Source organism: Chiloscyllium plagiosum, unplaced genomic scaffold (assembly GCF_037043375.1).
Source record: "Chiloscyllium plagiosum isolate Xiang-an unplaced genomic scaffold, Cpla_swu_hap1 HiC_scaffold_19, whole genome shotgun sequence".
Classification (NCBI taxonomy): Eukaryota; Metazoa; Chordata; class Chondrichthyes; order Orectolobiformes; family Hemiscylliidae; genus Chiloscyllium; species Chiloscyllium plagiosum.
The window spans coordinates 69,848,763-69,864,439 of record NW_028270157.1 but is presented as its reverse complement, the minus strand read 5'-3'; the positions used below and the strand labels follow the sequence as shown (position 1 = coordinate 69,864,439).

Below are 15,677 nucleotides of genomic sequence, written 5' to 3'. Positions count from 1 at the left end.
TCCATCGCTCTTTTGGCTGTTTCCTTGTGCACTGGCACATCACTCTTGACCAGATCCACAGGGAGGATTTCTACATTTCAACAGTGACTACTCATCAAAAATGATTCACTGGCAGTAAAGTGTCACCGTTGTCTTCATTTGATTAAGTAGCTCCAATTCTTCTCTCAAAGATTCAGATGAGGAACAAAGTATCCTCAGTTGCAAAGCATGTACTACAGTGCGGCTTACAAGGGCTGTTTCAAGACACAATGTCAAGGGAATCAGTTACTTTACCCTTGTGATAGATGGAAGCTTACCAAGTCATTGCTTTCATCAGACTGAATGTAGCAGTTAGTGGCTGCTGTCTTTGCTGCTGTTTGATTTGTGCTTTCCAGAAGAATATTGTGCAAAGCTTCAATGAGACATTCACATGTTTTCAATGTCAATGGCCACATATGGGCTTAAATCCCACCATGGCAGCTGATGGAATCTAAGTTCCATTAATACATCTGGAAGTGAAAGCTAGCTTTGATAATATGAACTGATTGACCAGGTAGACTTTTAGGATAATGTCCTTTATAGAAGGAAATCAGCTATTCTTACCTGGTCTGTTCTATATGTGACTCCGGACCCACAGTAATGTAGTTGACTCTTAACTACCTTCTGAAATTGCCTTCAGATAAAGGGTCAATTAAAGATAGAGAGTGAATGATGGCCCAGTCATTGAAAATGGCATTCCTTAGACAAATAATAAAAGATAGCGGTACCGCACAGGTACTATAAGGAGATATTCCAGGTAGAGAGCATGAAATTTCCATGGCTGGTCATGCGGAATTTGGAAAACCCAAACATTGATAAACAGATCTCTTTCCTGGCCTTCATAAGGACATAGTGCAGTTCTGTAAAACATGTGTGTTAGGTGATGGAAAAACCTCAATATAAACTCAAATAATCACCATTAATGCCAAACAAAAACAGAAATTGTTGGAAAAAGTCAGCAGGTCTGAGTTCTTCAGCAGTTCTTCAGAACTGGAGTTCTAGACCTGAAACATTAACTCTGTTTTCTCTTCATAGATGCTGCCAGACCTGCTGAGTTTAATACCATTAACATCCCAGATAGGGTCTTGAAATACTATTCAGTTGGATGTTAGGACACTGGAGAGAATGATTAACATTAATGAAAATAGGACTCTTCTATAACCTTGCAACTATTGATGTGACATATTGGTTTCCAAAAGCTTTGCTTTTGAAGACAATTATGGCTAACTTAATAGTGAAAACATTTACTCAACTATGAACTACCGATAGAAATAAGCTTACAAACTTTGTCCAACTGTATGTCTAAAATTTTTGAAGATAAAGAATGAAACATGGGTGTAAAACAGTTCAAGAATGTGGTGCTGGAAAAGCACAGCACGTCAGGCAGCATTCGAGGAGCAGGGATATCGCGTTTTGGGCAAAAGCCCTTCAACAGGAATGAGACTGAGAGCCTGGGGGTGGAGACATAAATGGGAAGGGGTGGGGCTGGCGGGAAGGTAGCTGAGAGTGTGATAGGTGGATGGAGGTGGGGGTAATGGTGATAGGTCGGAGGGGAGGGTGGAGGGGATAGGTGGACAGGTAGGACAGGTCATGAGGGTGGTGCTGAGCTGGAAGGTTGGATCTGGGATAAGGTAGAGGTATAATGAGGAAACTGGTGAAATCTACATTGATGCCACAGGGTTGGAGGATCCAGATGTGGAAGATGAAGCGTTCTTCCTCCAGGCGTTGGGTGGTAAGGTGATGGAGAATGTCCAGGACCTGCATGTCCTTGGCAGAGTGGGATGGGGAGTTGAAATGTTCAGCCATGGGGCAGTGGGGTTGGTTGGTGCAGGTGTCCCGGAGATGATTTCTTAAGCACTCTGTGAGTAGGCGTCCTGTCTCCCCAATGTAGAGGAGACTGCATCGGGAGAAACAGATACAGTAAATGACGTGTGGAAATGCAGATGAAACTTTGATAGATGTGGAAGGCTCCTTTGGGGCCTTGGATGGAGGTGAGGGGGGAGGTGTTGGCACAGGTTTTGCAATTCATGCAGTGGCAGGGGAAGGTGCCAGGAGGGAAGGGGGGGTGGGTGGGGGTGTACCTGACGAGGTAGTCATGGATGGAACTGTCTTTACGGAAAGCAGATAGGTGTGGGGAGGAAAATATATCTCAGGTGGTGGGGTCCATTTGTAGGTGGCGGAAATGACGGGGGATGATGAGATTTATACGGACATTGGTGGGGTGGAAAGTGAGGACTGGGGGGGTTTTGTCCTTGTTGCGGTTGGAGGGGTGGGGTTCGAGGGCAGAGGTGAGGGAAGTGGATGAGATGCACTGGAGGGCATAAGCAACCATGTGGGAGGGGAAATTGCGGTCTTTAAAGATGGAATCCATCTGGTGTGTTCTGTGGTGGGACTGGTCCTCCTGGGAGCAGATGTGGTGGAAGCAGAAGAATTGGGAATATGGGATAGCATTTTTACAGGAGGCAGTGTGGGAGGAGGTGTAATCCAAATAGCTGTGGGAGTCAGTGGGTTTGTAAAAAATGTCAGTGTTGAATTGATCACAATTGATGGAGATGGAGAGGTCCAGGAAGAGGATGGAGGTGTCTGAGATAGTCCAGATGTACATAAGGTCAGGGTGGAATGTGTTGGTGAAGTTGATGAACTGTTCAACCTCCTTGTGGTGCCAGTGCAGTCATCAATGTAACAGAGGGAATGGTGGGGAGTGGTATCGGTATAATTGTGGAAGATAGACTGTTCCATGTAGCTGACAAAGAGGCAGGCATAGCTGGGCCCATGTGGGTGCCCATGGGTACTCCTTTTGTCTGGAGGAAGTCCAGTCCCCTCACCCACTCCAACCTCTCACCCTCACAACATGCAGTGCTTCAACTCCTTTGCTCCAACCCTAATCTCACCATCAAACCAGCGGATAAAGGAGGGGGGGCAGGTGTAGTGGTAGTTTGATGCTCTGGCCTTTACACGACTGAAGCCAGGCACCAACTTGAAGACACCTCCTCCTACCACCCCCTCAACCACGGACTCATCTCCTATTACCAAACCATTATTTCCCAGACTGTACACAACCTCATCACCTCAGGGAATCTCCCACCCACAGCTTTCAACCTCATAGTTCGGGAATCCCGCACCGCCCAGTTCTACCTCCTCCCCAAGATCCATCAGCCTGAGTACCCCGGCTGACACATCATCTCAGCCTGCTCATGCCCCACCAAATACATCTCAACATGCCTCAATATTGCCCTATCGTCCCCTGCTCCAGGAATTCCCCACTTACATTCAGGACACCACCCATGCCCTCTATCTCCTCCAAGACTTCAATTTCCCAATGTCACATCTTCACCATGGACATCCAGTCCCGAAACACCTCCATCCGCCATGACCAGGGCCTCCAAACCCTCCCGTCATCTCCACCAGTACCCTTCCACTGACACTCTAATTCGTTTGGCTGAACTGGTCCTCACCCTTAATAATTCTCCTTTGCGTCCTTCCACTTCCTCCAGATGAAAGGGGTAGCCATGGGCACCCACACAAGCCCCTTTTGTCGGCTCTTTGTCGGCTACGTGAAACAGTCTATCTTCCGCACTTACACCGGCACTACTGACCACCTTTTCCTCCACTACATTGATGACTACATCAACGCTACCTCATGCTTCCCCGAGGTGGTAGAACACTTCATCAACTTCACCAACACATTCCACCCAGACCTTAAATTCACCTGGACCATCTCAGATACCTCCCTCCCCTTCCTGGACCTGTCCATCTCCATCAACGATGACCGACTCAACACTGACATTTTCTACAAACCCACCGACTCCCCCAGCTACCTGGACTACACCTCCTCACACCCTGCCTTGTGTAAAAATGTTATCCCTTATTCCCAATTCCTCCGTCTCTGCCACATCTGCTCCCAGGAGGACCAATTCCACCACAGAACACACCAGATTGCCTCCTTCTTTAAAGATCTCAACATGGTTGCTGATGCCCTCCAGTGCATCTCATCCACTTCCTACACCTCTGCCCTCGCTCCCACCCCTACAAGCACAACAAGGACAGATCCCTCAAGTTCCTCACCTTCCACCCAAAAACCTCCATATACATCGCATCATCCTCATCCATTTCTGCCACCTACAAACGGAACCCACCACCAGAGATATATTTCCCTCCCCTCTCCTATCTGCATTCTGTAAACACAGTTCCCTCCGCGACTACCTCCTCAGGTCCACACACCCCAACAACTCACCATCCCTTCGCGGCACCTTCCCCTGCCACTGCATGAGTTGCAAAACCTGCGCCCACACCTCCCCCGCATCTCCGTCCAAGGCTCCAAAGGAGCCTTCCACATCCAAAGTTTCCACACATCATTTACTGTATCCGTTGCTCCTGATGCAGTCTCTACATTGGGGAGACAGGATGCCTACTCACAGAGCGCTTCAGAGAACATCTCCAGGACACCCGCACCAACCAGCCCCACCGCCCCATGGTTGAACATTTCAACTCCCCCCCCCCCCCCATTCCACCGAGGACATGCAGGTCCTGGGCCTCCTCCAACGCCACTTCCTCACTACCCGATGTCTGGAGGAAGAACGCCTCATCTTCCACCTTGGGACCCTCCAACCCTATGGCATTAAAGTGGATTTCACCAGTTTCCTCATTTCCCCTCCCCCCACCTTATCCCAATTTCAACCTTCCAGCTCAGCACTGCCATTCCACCTATCCGCTCCACCCTCCCCTCCGACCGACCATCATTACCCCTTCCTCCATCCACTTATCACATTCTCAGCTACCTTGCCATCAGCGCCACCCCCCTCCCATTTATCTCTCCACCCTGCAGGCTCCCAGCCTCATTCCTGATGAAGGGCTTTTGCCCAAAACATCGATTTTCCTGCTCCTCAAATGCTGCCTGATCTGCTGTGCTTTTCCAGCATCACACTCTTGACTCTAATCTGCAGCATATGCTGTCCTCACTTTTGCCTATAAAACAGTTCAACTCCACTGTAAATCATCCACAAATACAGGGAGTTTCAGAGAAATACAATCAGAGTCTCAAGACAATGATTAAAGTATTTTGTCCTAAGTATCCTCAAGAATGAGGTAAAGGTTTGGATTCGCTATTATTTGCTACCAAGAGTCTCCAAATTAATTTACTCAGTTTCGTCCATTTAAATTGAATCTATAGTCATAAACAGGACCATTGCAATTGATCAATGGAAAATCTTTAAGACAGAAAGATGATTCATCAGTATTTGGATTATTGTTCCAAATTTCAAGAAACAAAAATTAAAAGGAGCATGAAAATTACCACAAAATCATTTAAGATCTTTACAAGCAAAGAGGAAAGACTGTAAGCTGAAACCAGAAGATTTCAAAGAAAAGGTAAAATGTTAGTGTTATGACTTTACAGAGCAAAGCTCTGAAAGCAAGCTTCACAGGTCCATTAAATGCAATGAAGAGGGTTAATAAAATGTGTTATTTGATAGATCCCCAGATCACAGGAAGAAGAATCAATTATATCATGTAAACATATTCAAAAACTTTCATGATAATGAGGAAGATAAGTAAAGTGAGAAGAGCAGAGGATAACTAAGACAGTAAGGAGATCCAGATAATTCACAAATTGAACCTCTTATTAACCAGTATGGAATTACAGGAACAGTTAGATCAGCAGTATTCTCATACTTAAAGGAAGGAAATTTACAGTAAGACTGCTTATAAAATTTGTAGAGATTCAATAGGGTGCATTCCCTTAGCCAGACATGATGTGGCTGTCAGGGAATTGGTACGAGTAAAATAAAATCATTATCATTTAAAAGAGACTCAGGTAAAAACAGAGATTCAGTAAATGTTAGAAAGTCTCTTCGAACCCAGCCAAAGTGGTTGGAGTTCATCTTTAGTATTAGTTCCTGAATCTGATTGGACAACTAGGTTTGATATATGTTAAAGAAACATAAATGCAATAACAAAGACAGATTTGTACCAAATTCCTCGGTTAGAGGATTATATCGGTCCGGTTAACAATGCCTCATTCCTCACTAGATTGGTCTACTTAATGGGTACTGACAAGTACCATGACATCAAGAGCTAAAGCGACATCAGTTTTTGTTACACTATGTGGATTGTATCAATATCAAGTTATGCTGTTTCGGTTTAATAGTTCTCCAACTTTCAAAGGACCAAGCATATCCAAATGTGTGGTTTATTTAGATTACTTACAGCGTGGAAACAGGCCCTTCGGCCCAACAAGTCCACACCAACCCTCCGAAGACCAACCCACCCAGACCCATTCCCCTACATTTACCCCTTCACCGCACACTACGGGCAATTTAGCATGGCCAATTCACCTAACCTGCACATCTTTAGACTGTGGGAGGAAATCGGAGCACCCAGAGGAAACCCACACAGACATGGGGAGAATGTGCAAACTCCACACAGACAGTTGCCCGAGTCGGGATTTGAACCCCAGTCTCTGGCGCTGTGAGGCAGCAGTGCTAGCCACTGTTGTATGTATTTAGAGACAGTAAAACTTGGGAAGAACATGTGACACAACTGTAAGTGTTATTCAAACAGATACAGTTAGCTAACTTAGTAATAAACCTTGCCAAAACTCAGTAGGGAAAGGACAAGTGTTGCCAAGAAATTAAAGGCCCATAATAGAATTTCATGTCACTAAACTAAACAGGAAATCTGCCGTCATGTATGTCTTTGTCTAGTCTTAGTATAAATCTGTGTGTTTGGAATGAAGTAGGATACTAGTAACAGAAACAAAAATAAATAATTCGATCATTTTTGGTGATTGAACAAGACATTTACTCTCTTGATATGGCTTGTGAAATAGTGAGACTCTATTTCTAGTACACACCTATCACCAGGTTCATTATAGTTTTGACCATAACTTTAATACTGCTGACTCTGCCAACTCAGTAGTTTAAAGGCAACAGTGCTCTACTATTGTACTCTATAACAATGTAGCCAATGTCTGCATTACTCCAGCACCATCATTCTATGGGCTTGTAGAAAGTCAATCTTGTGACAGAACTCCATGATAGCTCATTACTTATTGTTAAGGTGCACCACTCCTGACACACACTAGTTATTCTTTATAGAGTAGTCAAGCATCAGGGGAGTCAATTCTTAAGCAGCAACTTTTAAGCTTTCATTTCCCTGCACCCACCTCCTCAGAAAGGGGAACTTGCTTCTAGTATTTGCTTCTCTGTACAGCTATAGATTACTTAGAAAAGAGAATTGAATATCCATATCTACTAATATACTCAGGCACAGGCACAAAATATGATCACAAAGGGTAATTAAAACTCATCGTCCAGAATCTTTGCATTCTCACTGTTCACTGGAGTAGTACCAGATGATTGGAGGATGACAAATGTTATTCCCTTGTTCAAGAAAAGGAATAGGGATATTTCTGGAAATTATAGACCAGTCAGTCTTATATCAGTGGTAGGCAAAGTATTTTGGAGAGGATTCTGAGGGACAGGATTTATGATTACTTGGAAAACTATAGTTTGATTCGAGATAGTCAGCATGGCTTTGTGAGGGGCAGGTCATGCCTCACAAGCCTTATTGAATTATTTGAGGTTGTGACAAAACACGTTGATGAAGGTAGAGCAGTGGATATGGTGTACATGGATTTTAGCAAGTCGTTTGATAAGGTTCCCCACGGTATGCTCATTCAGAAAGTAAGGAGGTGTGGGATTTAGGAAAACCTGTCAATCATGGATACATAATTGGCTGGCCCATAGAAGACAGAGTGTGGTGGGAGATGGGAAGTCTTCAGCCTGCAGCTTGGTGACCAGTGGTGTTCTGCAGGGATCAGTTCTGGGACCTCTGCTCTTTGTGATTTTTATAAATGACTTGGATGAGGAAGTGGAAGGGGGGTGCGGTTAGTAAGTTTGCCAATAACATAAAGGTTGGTAGAGTTGTGGATAGTGTGAAGGGCTGTTGTAGGTTGCAATAAGACATTGAAAAGGTGCAGAGCTGGGCTGATAAGTGGCAGGTCAACTTCAACCTGGTAAAATGTGAAGTGATTCACTTTGGAAGGTCAAATTTGAATGTGGAATACAGGGTTAAAGTCAGGATTCTTGCCAGTGTGGAGAAACAGGGATCTTGGGGTCCATGTCCATAGATCCCTCAAAGTTGCCACCCAGATTGATAGGGTTGTTAAGAAAGCATATGGTGTGTTGGCTTTCATTAGCAGGGGAGAAAGTGAGGTCTGCAGACGCTGGAGATCAGAGCTGAAAATGTGTTGCTGGAAAAGCGCAGCAGGTCAGGCAGCATACACCAAGGATATATTTCCCTCCCCTCCCCTATCAGCATTCCATAAAGACCACTCCCTCCATGACTCCCTCGTCAGATCCACACCCCCCACCAACCCAACCTCCACTCCTGGCACCTTCCCCTGCAACCGCAGGAGATGCAAGACTTGCGCCCACACCTCCCCCCTCACCCCCCTCCAAGGCCCCAAAGGAAACTTCCATATCCACCACAGATTCACCTGCACCTCCACACACATCATCTATTGCATCCTCTGCACCCGATGTGGCCTCCTCTATATTGGGGAGACAGGCCGCCTACTTACGGAGCGTTTCAGAGAACACCTCTGGGACACCCGGACCAACCAACCCAACCACCCTGTGGCTCAACACTTCAACTCCCTCTCCCACTCCACCAAGGATATGCAGGTCTTTGGACTCCTCCATCGCCAGACCACAACAACACGACGGTTGGAGGAAGAGCGCCTCATCTTCCGCCTACGAACCCTCCAACCACAAGGGATGAACTCGGATTTCACCAGTTTCCTCATTTCCCCTCCCCCCACCTTGTCTCAGTCAAATCCATCGAATTCAGCACTGCCTTCCTAACCTGCAATATTCTTCCTGACCTCTCCGCCCCCACCCCAGTCTGACCTATCACCCTCACCTTGACCTCTTTCTACCTATCACATTTCCGACGTCCCTCCCCCAAGTCCCTCCTCCCTACCTTTTATCTTAGCCTGCTGGACAAACTTTCCTCATTCCTGAAGAAGGGCTTATGCTCGAAACGTCGATTCTCCTGTTCCCTGGATGCTGCCTGACCTGCTGCGCTTTTCCAGCAACACATTTTCAGCTTTCATTAGCAGGGGGATTGAGTTTAAGAGCCATGAGGTTATGCTGCAGCTCTATAAGAGTCCTGGTTAGATCATACTTGGAATATTGTGTTCAGTTCTGGTCACCTCATTATAGGTAGGAAGGATTTAGAGAGGATGCAGAGGGGATTTACCAAGATGCTGCCTGGACTGGAAGGCATGTCTTACGAAGAAAGGTTAAGGGAGCTAGGGCTTTTCTCATTAGAGCGAAGAAGGGTGAGAGGTGACTTGATAGAGGTATACAAGATGTTGAGAGGCATAGATAGAGTGGATAGACAAGAGACCTTTTCCCAGGGTGGAAATGTCTATCACGAGGGGGCATAATTTTAAAATAATTGGAGGAAGGTTTGGGGAAGATGTCAGAGGTAGATTGTTTATTCAGAGATTGGTGGGTGCATGGAATGCACTGCTAGCAGTGGCAGTAGAGTCAGATACATTAGGGACATTTAAGCAAGTCTTGGAAAGGTACATGGAAGTAAGTACATGACGGGTTTGTAAGTTAGTCTGATCTTAGAGTGGGATAAAAGGCCAGCACAACATCAAGGGCCAAAGGACCTGTACTGTGCTGTACTGTTGTATACTCTATGTTCTATATTATCATGGAGAGTGTTCCATGTGCTGGTTTCTATCTTTATGCCTCGCTACAGAAAGCAATTAAATCAGAGGTTACATGATTATGGCCAGTCATATGTAAATTACAGTGTACAACTGCACCTCTCCAAATGTCATCTTTCAGATATATAAAAAAAATTACATGCACTATAGATTGCTGTTACAAGTTAGCCACTATTTATGATCTATCACCCACGAACAAAAATACTTGTTCAACCTAGTGTATTCCATGTCTGATACCATGTTGCATGTGCTAGCATTTTTGGCTTCCACTTACAAATATTGATACAGAAAACAACTATATTAAACATTGTGTGTTAATGGCAAATCATAGTGTAGAAGTTACTGTAAATTAAAGTGTAGAAGAGTTGTGCTTCAGCTGTGGAAAGTCTTAAATGGTCTTCATCTGGAGTCCTGCCTCCAGTTGTCAGCAATTAATGCACCTCAGAATTATTTACTGGAATAAGAGCATAGAGGAAAGGTTGAAAGCAGTGTACCAACTCCATGTATCCCCATGATGATGTGGAATTCCTTTCTCAAAAAGGTATAGATTTTAGTTTGTTAAGTAAGAGATTTGGACTATGAAGCAAAGCTGATTAAATTGAGTAGAGATACTGAGGTGTTGTGACCTAATCCTGATCCTGTATATATCTAAGGCATAAGATGCACATTAGAATCAGTCTAAGATGGTGCTTTAGTGATGAATGCAGTCTTTCGAAGAGAAGGTTACCTATTCAGCAGTGAGAATGACAGGAAGACTTGATGCTTTCACTTGAGTCCTGAAGCTGGGAGTCAATGAAATAATCTCCCAGATTCAGTAAGGTTGCCAATGTGACTCACTTGTTTGAAGAGCTTCAGGGCAGAGGAGATGGCCTGGTATCCAGTGGGAGAGAGACTCACTGAGTTCCTTGTGGAGAGAGGAGAACTTCTTCAAAGTGGACATCCTTTCGCAGCATGGTTTCCAGCAACTAGAAGAAAGTGAGGATTGCAGATGCTGGAGAGTCAGTCAAAATGTGTGGCGCTAGAAAAAGCACAGTAGATCAGGCAGCATCCAAGGAGCAGGAGAGTTGACGTTTCGGGCATAAGCCCTTCATCAGGAATGTGATAAAGGGCTATGTCTGAAACGTCGACACTCCTGCTCCTCGTCTGCTGCTTGACCTGCTGTGCTTTTTCCAGCAACACAAACTTTGACTCTGACTCTCCAGCATCTGCAGTCCTCACTTTCTCCTAATGTGACTTATTTGACATTTTGTGTTTTGTTAAAATGTGTCTTAATAAGTCTTCATGGTTAGCTTTTGCAGTAACACAGAGGAAGAATGCTAGCTGTTCATTCACTTTCTAAATGCATCTGCCCTTCATCTTTTATTAGGGTAACCTTCACCACATCTATCACAATTACTTTTGATTTATTACCCTTTAAGTAGAATAAGTAAGAAAGAGCAGGATACCCAATTTTACAAGCACCTCATCCTCCATTCTTGAGCTCAATTCTTGTGTAAATATAGTATGTTACAGGATGTCCACATAACCATTCATCACGGTAAGCTAAAGGAGGAGTCAATTGCATAGTAATATTATTGTTAGACTAGTAATCCAGAGGCTTAGGCTCTAGGGACAAGAGTGGAATTTAATTTCACGGAGTTAAAAAGGAAAATCTGGATGGAAGGCCAATCTTAGTAAGGCTGACCATGAAACTAGCATCTCCAGTAACAGAAACGCCTCTCCTCTTTTAGAGAAGGAGATCTGCTGTCCTCACCTGCTCTGGTCTGTACGAGGCTGCAGATCCACAGTAATGTTTTTGACTCTTAACTCTTCTCAAAGGATGTGACAGCAAATGCTGTCATCCCATAAACAAATAAAGAAGCATCATTTCTTTAGCCTACTGGCTCAGAAAATAATAGGCACCACTCAGAATGTAATTGTGTATCACAATCGGTGAGGCATGGTGGTCTTTCAGCGATCTGTGGTGGACTTTCAACCTGGCGCAGCCTCAGCATGGACTTCCAGCCTCGAGGTGATTCCAGAATGGTGTCCTGACCTTGGGAGCCTCAATGTGAACCCAACGTGGTCTGGAGTCAAGGCCTGACACGGATTGGAAGCTGAGTGCCATCAAGGACTGGTTTGGAAGGATTGTTGTTCTGAACTTTTTATTTCTCTATTTCCTAATTTATTTCCACAATCTGTAATTCTAAATATTTTATTTCTTTTTTTCTCACTTTTTTTCCTAAAAACATGTTTTGAAGAATCTGTACCTAGGTACCTAAGATGGCACCGTAAATGGTGACTTGTAAACTTTTCACTGTGTTCATTTGATTACATGTGACAATAAAGCTTAATTCAATTCACACGAACATATGAAATTGAAGTAGGCCATTGGTCCATCATGGCTGATCTTACTGTGACCTCAATAACACATCTCCACCTACTCCCAGTAAATTTCAACTTCCTTGTTAGTCAAGAATCTATCTACCTCTGCCTCAAAAATAATCAATGCTTCTACCACTCTCTGGCAAAAAGAGTTCCACAGATCCACAAGTCTCAGAGAAAAAAAGCTCTCCTGATTTCGGTCTTAAGTGGAATGACGCCTTATTTTTAAACTGCATTCCCTAAATCTAGTCTTTCCCATAAGGGAAAGCATCTGGTCAGAGTCCAACATGAAAATTCCCCATATATTATTATATGCTTCAACCCTTTTATCACAGGCATCACTCGAGTGTCTCTTCTCTGACTACTTTGAATGCATTTACACCATCCCTTAAGTAAGGAGTCCAAAATGTATTGTATTCCAGATGTGACCCCACCAATATTGTGTACAACTGATGTAAAACATGGCCTTGCAATAAACATTCAATTTGTCTTCCTAGATGATCAGGTGGTCACTGAATCAAAATCATATGGACCGTACAGCGTCCTCGGGTAAGACAAAGGGTGGAGGGGTTTGCTTTTTAACTTGTGGTGCACGGACATTGCAACCCTAGGCAGCCATTGCTCCCCAAACCTTGAATTCCTCACCATCAAATGCTGCCCCTTCCATCTACCATGGCAATTTACTGCCGCTATACCGCCGTGCTGTGCACATACCGCCACAAACAAAGGTTGAGGAAGCTCTGGATGTGCTGTACTCCACCACAAACACCCTGGGGACGGAACACCCTGAGGCCCTGTTTATTATAACTGGCGACTTCAGTCAAGCCAATCTAAGGAAGGTATTGCCCAAGTACCACCAGAACATTACCTGCCCCACCAGGGGCCCAAACATTTTAGACATCTGTGAAAGATGCCTACCGCTCCATCCCCCACCCTCATTTCAGGAACTCCGACCATAATGCCACATTTCTTCTCCCAGCTTACAGGCAAACGCTCAAGCAGGAGACCCCTTCACGGATACAGGTCCAGTGCTGGTCAGATGAGACAGAAGATCAACTCCGGTGCTGTCTGGAATCAGCTGAATGGGCAATGTTAAAACAGTCTGCAAGTTCCTTGAGTGCGCCACCACCATTACAGACTTATCAGCAATTGTGTAGAGGACTGCATACTGAGGAAGTCAATGCGGGTGTTCCCCAACAGGAAACCCTGGATGAATCAGGACATACAGAATCTGCTATGAGGCCTTCAGGTCAGGAGACCTACTCAAATATAACGATTCCTTGTATGACCTTCCCAGAACCACTAAGACAGCCAAGGACCAATACCGGTCCAAACTAGACCCCAGACAGACACCTGGTGACTATGTCAAGGACTGAATGATGCCACAGGTTCTAAAGAGACAGTGCAAGATAGCAGACAATGACACATCCCTCCCAGATCGTCTCAACGCCTTCTACACTCGCTTTGAGCAGAATTTTGGCAGAGAGGTAATACCTATTCCAACAAGTCCTAACGAACCTATCCCAACAGTCCCTGCACCAGAGGTCAGATCAGTTTTCCTTCGTGTGAAGCCAAGGAAAGCGATGGACCAGACGAAGTACCAGGCCATGCACTCAGGGCATGTACAGATCAACTGACAGAGGTCTTCTCAGACATTTTCAACCTCTCCCTGCAGCAGGCCACTGTCCCTGCTTGTTTCAAGGGGGCCAGATTCATCTGTAAAGAAGAAGGCTTATGAAGCATGTCTCAATGACTACCTTCCAGTGGTCATGAATTGCATTGAAAGGCTGGTCATAGCATCAATCAACTCCAGCCTCCCCACTACTCTTGACCCACTCCAATTTGCCAATCGGACCAACCGATCTACGTCAGATGTCATATAATTTGCCCTTCTCTCCTCCCTAGAACAGCTTGACACCAAGAACAGCTATGTAAGAATCCTACTCATTGACTACAGTTCAGCCTTCAACACTATTATTCCCTCGAGACTGATTACTAAACTTAGTGATCTCAGACTAAGTCCCACTCTCTGCAACTGGATCCTCAGTTTCCTGATGTACAGGCCACAACCATTGAAGACTGTGGGCAATATTTCATCCTCACTAACACTCAACACTGGAGCCCACAAGGGTACTCAGCCTCCTACTGTATCACTGTATCCCCAAATACCAGACTAATGCCATTTACAAGTTCGGCAATGACACCACCATAGTCAAATCTTAGATGATGATGAAACAGACTACAGACGGGAGGTGGAAGACGTGGAAAAATGGTTCACTGAGAACAACCTAGCTCTCAATGCCAGTAAAACCTACGCTAAAAATCACACAACACCAGGTTATAGTCCAACAGGTTTAATTGGAAGCACACTAGCTTTTGGAGCGACGCTCCTTCATCACACAATCACCTGATGAAGGAGCGTCGCTCCGAAAGCTAGTGTGCTTCCAATTAAACCTGTTGGACTATAACCTGGTGTTGTGTGATTTTTACTTTGTACACCCCAGTCCAACACCAGCATCTCCGAATCAGTAAAACCAAGGAATTCATTATTGACTTTCGGCAGGATGTTACTCATGTGCCCCTCTCCCACACATTAACAGCACAGAGGTGGAGCAAGTGGAGAGTGTCAAACTCCTGGGAGTGATCATCCACAACAAGCTCTCTTGGACTCTTCATGCGGACGCACTGGTTACAAAGGCCCAACAATGTCTCTTCTTCCTCAGACAACTGAGGAAATTTGGCATGACAGTGAATACCCTTGCCAATTTTTATAGGTGTGCCATCGAGAGCATTCTGATGGATGTATCACTATCTGGTATGGGAACTGTACCATTCAAGATTGGAGACAGTTACAGAGAGTGGTGAACTCAGCCCGGACAATCACAAAGGCCAACCTCCCATCTATAGAATCCATCTACCAGGCCCGCTGTCAAGGAAAGGCTGCCAGCATTCTCAAAGATCCATTCCACGCTGGCAATGTTTTTCTGCAACCTCTATCATCGGGGAGAAGATACAGAAACCTGAACACATGCGCTAGCCTGTTTCAAAACAGTTTCTCCCCTACTGTTGTTAGAATACTGAATGGACTCACAAACTCTTAATATTCGCCTGTACCTGTGTTTTTGTTTTTGCAGCTGTTTACCTATTTCTTACTTATCTTAGATTACTTACAGTGTGGAAACAGGCCCTTCGGCCCAACAAGTCCACACCGACCCTCCAAAGAGCAACCCATCCAGACCCATTCCCCTACACGTAAAACTACGGGCAATTTAGCATGGCCAATTCGCCTAACCTGCACATTTTTGAACGGTGGGACGAAACCAGAGCAAATCCACACAGACAGTTGCCTGAGGCGGGAATTGAATATGGGTCTCTGGCACTGTGAGATAGCAGTGCTAACCACTATGCCACTGTGCTATTTAACTATGTGATCTGCCTGTATTGCTTGAGTACATGTGACAATAAATTCAATTCAATGTGTAGAGTTATGAGATTAGGGTGAGAGAATGACACAAAGCCAAATTGCTCATTTTGAGAACTATGCAGAAATAAG

The 15,677-nt window shown here is 44.9% G+C and overlaps 1 protein-coding gene across 6 annotated transcripts in view; it reads right to left on the bottom strand.

The window, feature by feature from the left end:
- dgki (diacylglycerol kinase, iota) overlaps nt 1-15,677 on the bottom strand; it is a 254,803-nt gene that overhangs the window by 189,150 nt on the left and 49,976 nt on the right. The gene's annotated exons all lie outside the window — the stretch shown is intronic.